Source organism: Vitis riparia, chromosome 19 (assembly GCF_004353265.1).
Source record: "Vitis riparia cultivar Riparia Gloire de Montpellier isolate 1030 chromosome 19, EGFV_Vit.rip_1.0, whole genome shotgun sequence".
NCBI lineage: Eukaryota > Viridiplantae > Streptophyta > Magnoliopsida > Vitales > Vitaceae > Vitis > Vitis riparia.
This window is the reverse complement of record NC_048449.1, coordinates 23,127,151-23,143,694: the sequence shown is the minus strand read 5'-3', so window position 1 is coordinate 23,143,694 and position 16,544 is coordinate 23,127,151. Positions and strand designations below refer to the sequence as shown.

The window sequence follows — 16,544 nt, the reverse complement described above, 5'->3', positions numbered from 1 at the left end:
AACTTAATCCTCTAGCGATCATCAATATATTTTCTCAAAAAGAAAGAGAAGGAAAGCCTAAACTTCTACCACAAGGTACTTGAAAATAAACCAAGCCTTAGCCACAAAGAACATAGATCAGTGTTTTGGTTTATAAAACACAAAAAGCCACATCTAGAAGGCACTTGAAGATAAACTAAACCTTGAATATCAATTTGGAAAAATTTTCATGAATTTAACATGTTATTGCACTATCACCTATAAGAACATGTTTTTTAAAATTTGATTGTTAAGTGATAAATCATTAAGAGACAAAAAGTAGGATGATAAGTAGAAATTACAAAACTAAATAATGAAAACATAATATGAACCCTTTATTCTAACTAAAGACAGCAGAGGAGGGAGAGACATTTCCAGTGCACCAGCCATTAATAACTTATAGTTACGTTCAAGGAATGAGTAACATTTTGATTGTCTTCACCACTATCTCTTTTGCATTGACATGAAAATGGTCATGACTATAATAAAATAATTAACATAACTAAATTTTCAAATATAGAAAACCTAAACATGAAGTAAGAATATTTTTATAAACAAGTTAAGTATTTCAAACTATCAAGTTTGAGTACTTTAGGGAATAGGAAGGATGATACTACAAGTTGACTATGAATAAAACTAAAGATGATGAAGAAAAGAGTCATCCCCATTGTTTCTTGGTATTCCAAAGCATTTTGATTCCCAAGCTTAAGAAATTAGAGAGAAGAGAGATAACCAAATTGATAAATGATTTAGTATCATGTCCTTGCCCAAATTGTTGGTATTCTTTTGTGTATGAGAATCATAAAATCAAACTTCAAATAGAGTATAATAGTTCTTAACAAATTGAATGTAAAGGTATAAATTAACAAGCAAGACACCAAAAGATGAAAGATAGAAAGTAATCACAAACATCAAGAATGAGTACATATTATAGATACTAAGCAAGTGAACTAACTCTTTCTATATGCATCAACCATCCATACCTTATGAATATTTATCTTGAGAAATTGAACAATGCTCAACTCCTTCTCAATATTACCCCTTTAGTATTGATTACTACTCAAAAGTGCTATTTTGTAGCTTGTAATTAACTCTTTTAAACACTTTTGAGTAGTAGTTATTGCCTCTTAACTCAATTGGCATGTTAAGGGCCCTTGCAATCGTTTCTAATCAAATTGTGTTAAGTTTTGGTGTTTTTGTTAGTAATTTGATCACCAAAGCAATCCAAGATTGAGGAGAGTTATTTGGAATCCATGGCAAAGCAATGAAGAGCTCAAATTCATGAAGAACCAAGATTTGGAGCTCCATAGCCCTTTGCCAAAGTCGTTCAAAGCATGCAAGGAAAGAACAACGGAGAGAGGAAAAACAGAGTGAAGAAAATAGAGGATAGCAGCTGTAGTCTTCTTTTGCTCTTTTGGAGCACTTCCCGAAGTCCATTTTCTACATACTATATACCATTTCAAAGCTCAGGAAGTCAAGAATCCAACACTTCAAACGGTGCATGATTCGGAGTTGAAATGAAGGAGTTAAAGCCATTGGAAGCCAATCACTTCAAGTTGAAGGAAGAATTTTGCACGACTGCGAAATCACCCTTTTTGCTGCGAAATGATTTCGCAGCCATTTTGAACATTTGCACGCACGGCTATGGAATTTCTCCTGAAGCTTCCCGACCGACATTTTGAGATATTTTTCTTTAGATATTTGATGTCTAAATCCCCAAACTCTCCTTGCAACCCACCTATCATAGGATTCCTTAGTTATTAAGTTTGGAAAAGGGGTGAATAACCTCAGATATTTTGTTTTGTAATTTTCTTTATATATATCTCTCGAGAGCTTGTTCTTGAGGACGAACTTTTTGAATAGGAAGGAATATATTTTACAGAGCACTTGCTCTGTTTTTCATATATATTCTTGTTTTCTCGTTAGTTTTCTTTCTAGCCAATCAAACTCTGAGGATTTTTCTTCAGAGGATGAGAAGCTAGGCTCTTCGTCTCTTGGAGTGAAGAAAGCCGGGTAAGTTTCCTCATGCATAAATTGGAAGTTTTGTTGTTTTAGTTTTTAATGAAGAGAAAGTGTGACCCGTTAATGGTTTTTATCTTTTTAGTTAACTTAAAACGCCTTTAAATCACCTGGGCCAACACTTGGTAAGGCAAGTAATCTCCGTCCATGGAGATGCACTAGTTTACCTCTTGCGAGCCTTTGGGAGGTGACTTGAAGGTAGGATTTTCTAGAATTGCCAACACTTGGTAAGCTTTTGGACTCCAAGGAGACATCCATTAGTTATCTCTTGCGAGCTTTTGACGGGTAATCCAAGGTTAAAGATCACCTTGAATGGCAAGTGCTAGGTGAGAGGTATGAGCCATTGCAAGTTGCATCAGTGAGAGGGATTTAGTGTTTGAACCCATTAAAGGGAAGCATCTGTATAACACCGGTTGGAGAAGGAACTATATGTTAATTCTCTAATGCGAGGAAAAGAAACAAGTGACCGAAACTCTCCTTTTTGTACAAGGAATCTGAGCCTAGTGATCTGAAACTCCAAGAAACACTTTTCTTTGTAAGTAAAATCAGTTACTATTTTTGGTTAGTTTAAAACCGAACCTTTTTATTTCAAACATCTTTATGTTTTCTTTTAAAGCTAACCTTGAAATGAAAAGGCACCAATTCAGCTTTGAATTGATATCATTTGTGAAGTGAAAACCCATCCCAGTGAACGATCCTAGAGCCACTATGCTATAGTAGCTTTGTCTTTGCTACCCTAGTATATGGTGTAATAGGTTATAAATTTTGTTGATTACTCCCTCAATCAAGGAGCACTAGCTGGACACAAATCAGCCGAGACACCAATTAGGCATGAATCAAGTATCAACCCGATATGAAAAGAAAACATGAAAGAACATGATCACTTAACCACACAATTAATAGTGAATTATTACAAGAATGATATATATTTTAAAATTAACTAGTCTAATCATTTTAACAAGCATGTAAAGTTAGAATATAACTAACAATTAATTTTTCCAACATCAACAAATTAACTTAATTAAAAAAACCTTTCCTTCATTTGTGTTAATCCATATGAGAATCATGAAAATAGAATTAAAAAAGGAGCATAACCTCTTACAATATCCATATAAGAAAATAAAAAACCAAGTCATAAAAAAGAAGATAAAAGTTAGATGTAAAACCTGAAATATATTGTAGATACCATGCTTGAATTAAAGAGTTCAACAGTACCACATAAATCAAACATCCACTTATTTAAGAAGGTAACAATATCATTGTGGCAGAAGTTATTGCATGCTTTTTTGCATAAACTTAGCAACAATCGTATCTATAGCAAAATAGCCTAACCTAAGAAAATTTCTAAACATGAAAAATGAAAGGACTAGGAATTGAGTGAAAAGTGTCTATATAAATATAATGAAATAATATAGAAATCCATTAACCTCTTTTTGGTATACTGCTAGCATTTCATCTTTTGATTAATGAACAAATCTTGAAAGTTTATATTAGGGTGCTTGAAAGTTCTTCCTTCATTTTAGAATCTTGAAATACTCCATCATCTCCCTAAATGTAGAAAATGACCAAAAGAAACTTAAGATTCAAAAGAATAAAAAAAAAGGTTGTCAATAAGATTTACAATATCTCAATCAAACTGACTTCTTACCCCTAGCTTCTTGGAATATGAAAGAGGAAGTCTTAGAGAGGCATGTTAGACTCAAAATGATTGCTACCTATGAAAAGGAAATCCTTTTAAATAATAGATTCCTCATAAGGTTCTATCTATAGATGAAAATCTTTGAAAATTTAAAGGCATAAAAGATAACTTAGTACTTATTTAGAATCTAATGCAAAATGTTGAGAAGGTGTTTCGACTCCCTCGAGGACTTCGACCAAAATACTACTTTTTTCGGGTTTTCATGCTTGCAAAACCACCTTCTCTATCTTTCAATTAATTCATCCTAATATCACATTAGGAAATCTAATCAATGAAGATGAAGATAGAAAAAATCAAATTATTCATGAGCAAGTTTTTCTAAGCAAACATGGTAGAAGAAATCATGATAATAATTTTAATTAGAGAGGAAGAGTTTTCACTCATGCAAGAAGATTTTGAGGCAATGGTTGAGGAAACTAGAATAACAAAAACAAATGGTGTGACAACAATCAATGGAAAAACAACTCAACTAGAATGATAGAAGTGACAACTCTCAAAAGTTGGAGGTATTATCGTTTGTCAAATTTTTAACAAGACTAATCATTTCCAAAAGATAGTTAAAACATGTTTGACTATTTACATCACACAAAATAAATTCCTCAAGCATTGGCTACAATAAGTCTATGAAGCTAAAATGACCCTGCCTTTTATGCTAATTTAGGTGTCATGATGAACATGACAAATGATGTAGGTAAAATATTTAAAATTTCTAGAAGAGATAGAACAATTATTATTGGCATCATCTAAGACAAAAGGTAAATCAATATGTAGTAGTTGTCAAATAAGGAAGAGCTACAAACTCCATTTCTCTGTATCAACTAAAGACTTTGAATTTCCCTTTGATAAGGTGCACTATAACTTATGGGAACTTAACCCATTACTTTATGTTCAAGGTTTTCTATATTATGGAATCATAAGATCATAACTCCAAATAGAGTACAATATTTCTGAACAAATTGAATGGAAATTTATAAGTTATTGAGCATAACACTAAATGAAGAAAGAAATGAAGTAATCATATTATAGACAACAGGAAATTGATATTACATTTTCCATATGCATTAACCTTCCATAACTTGTGAACATTTATAGTGGGAATATTGAATCGTATTTAGTCAATTCTCAACATTATTGTTTTAGTATAAGCTTAGTATGAGAACAAAATATCAAGTAACATAATGAGTGCAAATAGTCAACAATGAATTATTACAAGCATGTTATAAATTTTTAACAAATGTGTAAAGTTGGAACATAAAATATATGGCAAAAAAACCTGAATTTAGAAGAGAGCAAAAGTGTTTTCGTTATCAAGCATCTAGTGGATATGAATTAGCCATGAGAAATCATTAGGCCAATCAAAAGTTTGTTTCCTCATGGCAATGACTTTAAGTTTGGACAATGAACCTAAACAGACAATGATTTCAAGTTGAAAACCGTGAAAATAAATAAATTATTAAATCAAACCTTGGCATGTTCCAAACTCTTAGAATTATTACAAATATGTTATAAATTTCAACTAGTCTAATAATTTTAACAAATGTGCAAAGTTGGAACATAAAATATAAAGCAGAGAAACCTGAAATTAGAAGAGAGCAAAAGTGTTTTCGTTATCAAGCATCTAGTGGATGTGAATTAGCCATGAGAAATCATTAGGCCTATTAGAAGTTTGTTTCCTTATGACAATTACTTTAAGTCTGGGCAATGAACCTGAATAGACAATGATTTCAAGCTAAAAACCATGAAAAAATAATTATTAAATTAAACCTTGGCTTGTCCCAAACCCTTAGAATGCAAAATTGAAAGTAACAGACATAATCAGGTTGCTACATATCATTAGCGGTTAGTAATTTAAAGAAACGAAACTTTCAAAACTCAATGATCTAAGCATTTGGCCAAAGCAAAATGAATACAAAGGATTATATATAATTTTAAAATAAATAAATCCATAAAAAATGAAAGGAAAGATTGGAATTTCATGCCTAAAATGACATTCTTTATCAATCTAATCTCAGCTAAATATCATTTTGTGAGACAAGCAATCTTGGGTCAATCTTCAATTGTTTCCTTTTGGTATCTTTCTAATAGGTGTGGACAACAATAGATTTTGCGTCTTTAAAGGTTTTTGAGAGAATGTATCACTTTTATCAATGATATCAATTCTAGATAGTGATCAACTTGAAGCTCGGTAAGTAATTGAAGGTTGTAGATCCAATACAATAATGTTACCAAACCATGATAGTTCTTAATTGTGAGAGTTTGGAGAGTGGAAAAATGTTGAAGCCAAGCCTTCTTTTAGAAGAGATATCAGATCATGAAAGTCCCAAATAAAGACTTCAATGAAGAACAAAAAAGCCAACAACTTATATTAATAAATGCACTTTGAAGGTTATCAAGTCAGGGCACTTATTGATATCTATGCGAACAAGACAATGAGCTACAAGCAGTGGGAAGGATTTGAAGTTAGGGAATCCATTGATAAGTAAGTGAGAAAGGCTAGGAAATGAAGGCATAAATAAGTATGTCTAGTTACCTTAGTATTTGATCTCTATTTTAGAAAAATGAGATGTAATTAATGGAAAATGATGTTAAGTAATGCAATGCAAATTGTGTTAACATATGACAATAACTAATATCTAATTGAGAAAGACAAGGACTTTACGGTTGCAACATCTCTCCTCCACCATCCCTTCAATATAAACAAATATTGGTGATGCATATCCATCAACCATCCATAACTTGTTTGACAACATTACTTAACTTTGGAATAGTGAATAATGTTCAAGTAATACTAAAAATTATTCTTTTGGTATTTGTCATAATATTAAATTAATTCCAATTTAATAATTGGTTAAGCCAAGTATTTTTACAATATGCAAATAATCGTCACAATAATGATTTTAAATAACATTAACAAGTGGGATATAATAAACACAAGAAAGTAAACAAACAATAGAGAAAATATTGCATTCAAGCATGCATGTCTAGCCTATTTGCATGAAGAGTATTAAAAATAGCATTTTCTTTCTTTGACTTCAAAACAGTAAAGATGAAGCAACAAATAGAAAGAGAGGTTGCCACACAAACCTTAAATATTTGGTGGAAGACACTTGACTTAAATAAAGTAAGTTTTCTCCACTTTAGCCATTCATTACATATCAATATAAAAAGAGCATCATGCAAACAAAATACTGACTTTGGGAAATTATTATATCTAATTTAAAAAGATAATAATAACAATGTCAAATCATGTCAAAATGATCACTTTTGTTAACTTCTACATAAAATGAAAAACTTAACCATTTTCTTTGCAAACATTAATGGAGTTAGGAAGTCCAAGGCAACATTTAGAAACTTTGTTTTATGGGTCGAGTAAAAAGAAATACATTTAATCACTAAACTTAATGATAAAAGGTTGATTTCCTTACCTGATATAAACTTAGGCCCTAATATCAGTTTTCTAGAGTTGAAGACTATAAACAAACACAACTCACAAGTGTAGTGAATATCATTGAAGCTTGACAAACAAATCAGATACATAAGGCATGAAACTCAAGGAATATTCAATTGAACTCCACAATTAAACTGCCTAATTAACCAAGAAAACAATTGCAATCTAACCATAGAAAACTTTTGTTATGGATAACATGGTGGTCTTTAATTCACAAAACCTTAAATCATTTTAAATACTAAATCAAGTAATATAACATTAAAATTTTATTAGCTATATGACTATAAGATAACTTCACATATTATATTTTAGCAACAAAGAGTTAATTAGTAACTACACAAAATTTTCAAAGGGCTTGAAGGCAGTGTCACTTGCAAGAGGTATTGTACTTCTTGTAAACTTATATCAACAACCAAAATGATTTAGTTTTAGGCTTTTAGCATTGAAGCTCTATTAAAGGAATACTAGTAGTGAAAAGTTAAATCCAATCCAACATGTAAAACAAACACATCCTTGACTCTAAATGTAGGCTAGACATTTCATAAAATAATTAAAAAGGTATTGAAATCAATGACCAAGATATAAAAATAAAAAATAATAATAATTATAAATGTAGTCATAATTACAATCAAATAATTTGCAAAAGATTATTTAGTTGCTTAGACTAAAATCCAACATGAGACCCAACCACTAGTACAAGAATAATCAAACCCTAATAATATAAAATGTTTTAGCTCTAGGGTACTTGAAGATTAACCTACAACTGAATATCAACTAGGAAATGTTTCTCATGCACTTAACATGATGTTCTAGTAGCCATATGAACCAAAAAATAAGATTTGTAAATCGAATATATATCAATTTCTTAGAAATTTGGGTTGCAAGTTGGGTGAGTTGAGTTTGGATGATGGTCAACCTGATCCGAGCCAAACCTAAGAAACACTTAACCCTAAGCCAACCCAACCCAACCCAACCCAACCGAACCTCTAATCCAATTTACTTAACCTAAGCCCAACATAATCTCATTTTGTTGGGTTCAGGTTGGTTCATTATATGATTCAAAATACATTCACAATATTTTTTAATATACACACATACACACACACACAAATTTAAGTAGTAAATACGACAAATTTTCAAGATTACAATAATAATAATAATAATAATAATAATAATAAGTCAATCAATATATCATTTTGGAGAAACAAAAAAGTATATGATACAATTATAATTTGATTTTTTTCTTAAATTATAACAATAAATAAATAAAAATTATAAATATTATTATATAAGATAATATAAATTATAAGTATTACAAAAGGATTAAATTAGGTTTAGGTTAGGCTCAAGTTGTCTAAACCTTGGCTTAAGCCCAACCAAATTGAATTTATGTTAAAAAAACACTTAAGATAAACTCAATCCGAACATTAAAAATGATCTTCCAAACTCACTCAAAGGTCTAGTAACAACTATATATAATAATACATGGAATTAACAATTTTGATTTGAAGATGAAATTTTTTTAAAAGATTATCTCAGTTTTACTTTCTATTCTTTTTTTTCACTGAATTTTCAATGACTTGAGAGAAATGAGGTGTGGCTGCCACTGAGAGAATATTAATCTATGACAATTCCCACTTTTGAGTTGCTTTAGAGAAATAAGGTGTCACAACTACATTACCATCTGGTATTTTGCTTTGACCCAGCAACACTTGCATCTGTAACAAAGTAGTTAACCTAATAAAATTTCTAAACATGTAACATATAGATTATAATCATTAAACTAAAAATACAATTTCAAATTTTACTAATCTAAGGATTTTACAGAAGTAATACAGTCTTCAAAAGCAGTAAGAGGGTTATAATGGCAAACAGTAAAAGAGAAGGAGAAGAAAGAGGGGTTTGGAGCTGAGGAGATGGGTATTTTTCTGGTGAGTGAAGCATATTTATTGGATGCCTTAGTCATCTAGTAGATATGAATAGTCATAGGCTTTCTAAGCAAGGTGAAATCTGTGAAAAAATAGTAATTAAATGGAAAAGGCCTGCATTATGAAAGTGTTATATTACTTGTCTCTTAGCATGTGCGAATGCATGAGAATCAGATAAACAAAATTGTAAATAGAACATAACATTTTTAGAATATTGACACAAAAGTAAGATAAAAAATTGAAGCCACCCAAAGCAGAAATAGAGGATGGATCATGAACCTCTGATATATTGTAGATGGCAAAGTCAAAGAGCCCATGAGTGTGTTGGCAGTGGTTTCGATTAAGGGATGTGGGGCATTCTGACGTATTTTAGAATTTCCAGAATGGTAACATGTTGAAGCCCTAATGGTAGAGACAGTTACTCGAGCTTTTAAGTCCTTGGAATTTGCAACTCTCTGAATTTTCAAAAATATAGAGACATTAGTGTCTAGAAACACTCGATGCAGCTGCTGATCAAGGAAGTCAAGTATCCAAGCCCCACAACTATCGCTTTTTGTATTGATTATACAACATTACATCTGCAATGATTAATCTAAGAAATGTTCTAGGCATATGAAGAATGAAAAAAAAAAAATAATGAAACAGTTATTGTGCTACCTGGTGGTTAGCATAATAACAAGCATTATTTCTAACCAAAAAAAAAAACCAGCTAAATTATAATATTGCAGAGAGGACAAGCCTATCAATGAAGAGAGAGAAAATAAAAAACCCAAACAGCATCACCAAATGAAGGACAAAAAATAAACTACTTGACTGAGATAATGAGTTTTTGGTCTATGTCATGTTTAGTTGGAGTGATTTTAAAAAACAACGAAACTCACAGTGACACATATTGCTAACTTGTTCAATCTGTTTACTAGTTTTGTGCATGTGAAAGTCAACAAATATAGTCACAACTTGAATGACACTCTTGACAGAAATGGATGGCAAAATGAAAGACGATGTACAAATTAATATCAGGCAGCAGATTACCTGTAATACATGGCAAAGAGTAGAACTGAATTCTAAAGAAAGCAGGACCTTCCTCCATTAGTCATCTGGTAGATAAGAATTTATGGGCCATCACAAATTTTTTGGCAGTTCAAAACTTCTGCCACGTGATTTTGAGCTGGGAAATGGAAGAATGTAGGCAGTGATTTCAAGTTGTGCCAAGAAGAAATATTCACACGCGTCTTATGCAAGATGAAATCTGCAACCAAATGATAATTAAATCAAACCAGCATCTTCCCAAACTTCAATTACCAATTCATGGCGCATTAGAATTGATTTGAAGAGAAACTTTTTTTTTTTTTTTTCTTTGATAAGTGATTTGAAGAGAAAATTTTTAAAACTTGCTTGTTTAAGCATTTCATCAAATGAATAAGGTGTGGACATAAATAACAAAATCACTTCTGATATATATGCTAATACAACTATAAGGGTGGATTTCAGACCTGAAATGTCTCTCTATATTGATGGAATCTGCACCAAGCATGGCTCTCTCTATTCTTGAACTTGAAATGTTTCCTTTTGGCATCTTCAAGTAGGTTCCAACAATGAAAGTTTTTGAGTGTTGGCAGGCTTTTGAGGGAATGCATCTCTTCCAACCATGATGTCAATTCAGCGCAGTCACAAATATGAAGGTCCACAAATGAGGTGAAGCTGCCTATCCAGGGCTGCAATATTGCAAAACCAGAGCATAATTCAATTTGAGAGTTTGGATCCTGGAAACATGTTGAGGTACCTCCCCTGGGAGACATCATAGCATCTGAGGATCCAACAGATAGAGATTTCAATGAAGAAGTGGAGAGAAACATTAACTGACACAGCACCTCAGCCCTCGTTAAGACTTCAATGCAGATTTTGAGCATCTGCAAGTTTTTGAGGGAACATACCTTCTGACAGCCATGAGTTCCAAGTTCTATAACTGAGGGGAGGCTGCCTATCCAGTGTTGTAATGTTGCAAAAACAGCAATGTCTAATGGTGAGAGTTTAGATCATGGAAACATGTTGAAGCAGCTCCTCTGGGAGATATATCATATCAGATCTCAGCATTTCCTCAAACCCTTAGAATGTAGAACCTAGGAAAATGATCAGTTTAGTGCACATCATATATCATATAGTCTGCAAAAAAAGAAATCAAATTTATTGATGTGAGCATTTTAACAAACATATGAAGTGTCAATATAAAAGAATTACCAAAACCAAATGGGAAAACATTGCATTTTGATCGTAAAATAATAAAAATGAGAATAAAGGTTAGGAATTTCGGACCTTAAATTTATTCCCTTATCATCGAAGAAATGAATATGTGGGATATGAGCAATCCTGGACCAGTTTCCACCAGTTGTCACACTGCATCTTATCTGTAGAATTAGACTAACACAGAGATATAACTCCTGCAGGTTTCTGAGTGAACGCATCTCTTCTGGCAGTGATGTCAATTGACGGCATTCATGAACTCCAAGCTCTCTAAGTGAGATGAGGCTGCCTATCCAGTGTGATAATGTTTCCAAACGAGACCATTTCAAAATGTGGAGAGTTCGGAGAGTGGAAAGATGTTGAAGCAGATCCTTTGGGAGAGATCTCATATCATGTATCTCCCATATATACAGAGACTTCAATGAAGAAGAAGCAAAGATGGACACCAACTTTGACAGTAACTTTGCTCCAACTCCACCCAGGCTTGGTTCCTCAAGACAAGGTAATGAAGCCACTTCAAAGGATGCTAACTCTGGGCATTTTCCAATCTTTAGACTAGAAAGACAAGGTAATGAAGCCACTTCAAAGGATGCTAACTTCGGGCATTTTCCAATCTTTAAACTAGAAAGACAAGGATATGGCTGCAGTTTTAAGCATGTCAAGTTTGGGCAATCATTGACCTTTAAACTAGAAAGACACAGAGATGACGGCAGTTCTAAGCATGTCAAGTCTGGGCTATCACTGATCTCTGATTCAGAAAGTGAGGTGAGGCTGCCTATCCAGTGTGGTGATGTTGCCAAACCAGAGCACTTCAAATTGTGGAGAGTGGAAAGATGTTGAAGCAGCTCCCCAGGAGGAGATACCATATCATCTATGTTGTTAATAAACAGAGACTCCAATGAAGAAGAAGCAGAGACAAACATTCTGAGCACCACCCTTCTGACTGTAGATAGGGATAGTTTCTCAAGACTAGGTAATGAAACCTCTTTTAAGAATGTCAAGTTTTGGCAATGTCTGATCTGTACTTGAGAAAGACGAGGAGCTGACTGCAGTTCCAAGGATGTGAAGTTATCACAATATTCGATCTCTAATTGAGAAAGACCAGGGGATGAAGGCAGTTCTAAGGATTTCAAGTTACAGCAAAAACTGATTTGTAATCTAGAAAGATGAGGAGATGAAGGCAGTTCCAAGGATGTCAGCTCATCGCAAGACAGTATGGTTAATATAGAGAGAGAAGAAAATGACTGCAGTTTCAAGGATTTCAAGTTTCGGCGATCACTGATCTCTAATCGAGAAAGACCAAGAGATGAAGGCATTTCCAAGGATTTCAGCTTATCGCAAGACTGTATGGTTGATATAGCAAGAGAAGAAAATGACTGCAGTTCCAAGGATTTAAAGTTTCGGTGATCTCTGATCTGTATTTGAGAAAGACCAAGAGATGAAGGCATTTCCAAGGATGTCAAATTTGGGCAACTATGGATCTTTAATTTAGAAAGAGAAGGAGATGACTGCAGTCCCAAGGATGTCAAGTTTGGGCAATCACTGATCTCAAATTCAGAGAGACAAGGAGATGAATGCAATTCAAAGGAGGACAAGAGAAGGCACTCTTCAATCTTTAAAGTAGAAAGACGAGGAGAGGACTGCAATTTAAAGGATGTCAAGTGAGGGCATTTTTTATCTTAGAAGTAGAAAGAGAAGGAGATGAATGCAATTCAAAGGATGTCAACTTAGAATATTCTTCAATCTCTAATTCAGAAAGATGAGGAAATGAGAGGCCTTGCTCTGCTCCCGAACCCATCCTCCACAATCCCTTCAACTTAGGCATCTTGTTGAGTTTGAGGAATTGAAGAGCTGGGAAGAATTCGGCATTTGTTGCTGATGAACCCTCTTTCATGCCCTCCGCCTCTTCCATATTCCAAAGCGCCAAAGACTGGAGAGGTGGGAGTTGAGAAAAGGGTGGTAGAATTTGGCATCTTGAACATCCCCTAATATCAATTTTAATTAGGTTAGGAAGCAGGCTATTCATCATCCAACTTGGAAACCTTTCACCTCGGTAGCCACCTATATAGAGCTCTTTTAGGTTTCGGTGTGGTTGGAGGCCTTTCATCACCAACTCATCATCCACATCACAGTTGCCTTCTTGGGGCTGGGCCTGCAACCGTTCCCATTCTAATCTCAAAGACTCGAGGCATTCCTTTTCTTTCAAAATTTCTCCTTCTGATACCCGTGCATTTTGAAGATTTTTTATGAGTAGTCCTCCTCTTAGTTGGTTTAGCCTCTTCAATTCAATTAAGCTGCCAATTGTATGATCCCTGGACAACTCTCTCTCTTCCCCAACAACAAACAATGGTAAACTTTGAAGTAATGTCAATTCTCCTATTCCATGTGGCATATGAGTCAAATTAGCACACCCACCATTCTCCAAGTGTCTAAGATTGATCAATTTTCTTGTATCTTTTGGAAATCTCTTCAAACTCCAACACTCATTGAGTTTTAGTGTTTGCAAATTCTTTAACCTTGTAATAGCATTTGGAGGTGCCTCAAAATCACGACGAGAAAGATCAAGATACCTTAAGTGGCTCAATTTGTCTACCCACATTGACACCTTCTCTATAGCCAAATTATCCACACTCAACACACGTAGGGACTTAAAGCTTGGAAGAACTTCACTTACAGCTGATGAATCCTTTCTCCAATGTCCACGACAGTCTATAAAGGTCCTTATGGGTTTTCCCTTTAAATCTTTTATCTTAAGATTCATTTCTTTAAACAATGATACATGACGAATTTCTTTTGAAATGTTTGTTATGTCATTTCTTAAAATGAGGACCTCAGATCCTATAATTGATTGTGCAAGATCATGTATAAGGTCATGCATTTTATACCTTAATGTATCAGTAAAAGGATTGTTTCCCACCTTCTCCAACAATGACCTTGACAATAATTCCTGAAAATATCGATCCCCTATATCTTCTGGTTGCTCATTATTATCATTTGAAGATTGAATATAACCTTGTGCTATCCATAGTTGTACCAACGACTTTTTCTCAATCTCATAGTCTTTTGGAAATACAACACAATATGTAAAACATTGTCTCAAATGAGTAGGCAAATTATCATAACTTAGTTTTAGCACAAATAAAACATTCTCATTTTCATGGCCAAGTGACAACAAATTTTTATTGTTTCTAATAGACAACCATTCGCCCTGTTCTCTTTTAGACTGCAATATCATTGCCAAAGTCTTAATGATGAGAGGAACTCCCTTGCACATTTTTGCAATTTCTTCTCCAATTTCTAGAATTTCTTGATGCAAATTCTCCTGGCCTTCTCTAAATGCGATTTTTGAAAATAAATCCCAGGGCTGATTTTGTTCCAGACCTTCCAAACTAATGGCAGAATTATCTCCCATGATTGATGCAACTCTTGGTTTTCGGGTGGTCACTACAATTTTACTACCAATAGCCCCAACCATTAATAAAGTTCTCACGTCATCCCATTTTGAGGATTTTGATTCCAAAACATCATCGAGGACTAGCAAGTACCTCTTTTGACTTATTTTTTCATGAAGCTTATTTTTCATATCCTCCAGACTTTCCTCCAACCGAACATTCATAGATTTTAAAACTTTTTTGATCCACATATTAACATCAAAACCATCACCAGAATCATCAGAAATGCAAGCCCATATCTTAGGCTCAAAATGTTCTTTCACTCTTCCATCATTGTATACCAATTGAGCAAGGGTGGTCTTACCCAACCCCCCAATACCTACAATGGCAACAACCGAAAGATTTTCTTCACCGTCGGACGACAACAACTTCCCTATTATCTCCTCTTTGTTTTCTTCTCTTCCTACAATTTCAGATGTTAACACGAATGAATGGGTGTCCCGTGGAATAAGATTTAACATGGGGATGTCTTTTGCAATATCATCTATCCTTTCTTTGATATCCTTGAGTCTGTGACTCATGTATAAACGAAAAGCAACTTGATTTTCAGATGAGAAGAAGTCACTGACCTGCCTTGCCAATCCTCCTCGCTGAAGATGATGGGTTGGCATAGTCATCCAGCAAGTCATCTGCGTCATACACAACGCCTTTTAAGCCTCCGGACCCAATCTTTGACTGCATGATTGTTCTGCTGCTGCTTCTCCTCAGCATCCAAAAGCACAGCCTTGATGGTGCCAAGTTTCCCACTGAGCTTGGTTAACTCCTTTGGAACACAATACATGGATCGAATTTCTTGAACAGCCAGGGACCCTGACTTGATCAAAATGCGATCCACAACACCGAATGGAATTTGGTCATCCATGTTAGAAGAATTCGAAGTGCAGAAGAGCAAGGAAATATAGTAAGAAAAGGAGAACTCAAAAGAGAATTGTGAGGGAGAATATAAAATGTGAATTATTATTATTATGGATTAATAGGCGGACAAGTCAACAAGCCATGCAAGTTGTAATATAACTTTTGTCCTTTATTCATTTTATTTTTCTTTACATTCAGTATTTTGTGATGGACGTTTGGTCGATTCAAACACATGCTGTGATGCAAAAATTGAAACCCCCAAGTTAGGTTTTGTTGTTGGAAGATTTAAGAGAAATGCCATAGAAAAAATAGAAAAATAAATTTTAAAAAAAGTGACAAATAATAAAAAAAATATTAAAATTAATAAATTATTTTTACATATCGTTTTAAACTCATTTAATGTTTTCAATAATAATAAACTAATTTTTAAAATATATAAATTTGAACTATTTTAATTAATTTAATTTTTACATGAAGAAAATATTTGAAAGAAAATAAAATAAAGATTTAAATAATATTTTTATGCTTCTTCAAATTTATTAAATTTATTTTCTCATTTCATATAAAAATTAAAAATTTTAAAATATAAAATTATTAATTAATTTGAATAATATTTTATTTTGTTTTTATTTTCCATAAATAAAAAAATAAAAAAACAAACATGAGAATATATATATATATATATATATATATATATATATATATACAAAAATTAAATTGGCTAAATTCTTTCATTTATTAAGGGTTGAGTAAAAAGAAATATTAATATTTCAAAGTTCTCATAATTTAAAATATTAGTTTGTTTGGAAGGGTGCATAGTCGATCTCTTTTTCTTATCATATGAAATTTAGAACCACTCGGTATTTTAGAGAAAATTAATGCAT

The 16,544-nt window shown here is 33.1% G+C and overlaps 1 long non-coding RNA gene and 1 pseudogene across 1 annotated transcript; both read right to left on the bottom strand.

Annotated features, from left to right (window-relative positions):
* Positions 1–8,759: 8,759 nt before the first annotated feature.
* Positions 8,760–10,970, bottom strand: LOC117909445. Its single transcript, XR_004650366.1, has 3 exons — positions 10,606–10,970; positions 10,145–10,361; positions 8,760–8,902 (listed from the first exon to the last, which is right to left on the bottom strand). It is a non-coding gene; the product is annotated as an uncharacterized LOC117909445 (long non-coding RNA).
* Positions 10,971–11,002: 32 nt separating this feature from the next.
* On the bottom strand, positions 11,003–15,667 carry LOC117908341 (annotated as a pseudogene).
* Positions 15,668–16,544: the final 877 nt, after the last annotated feature.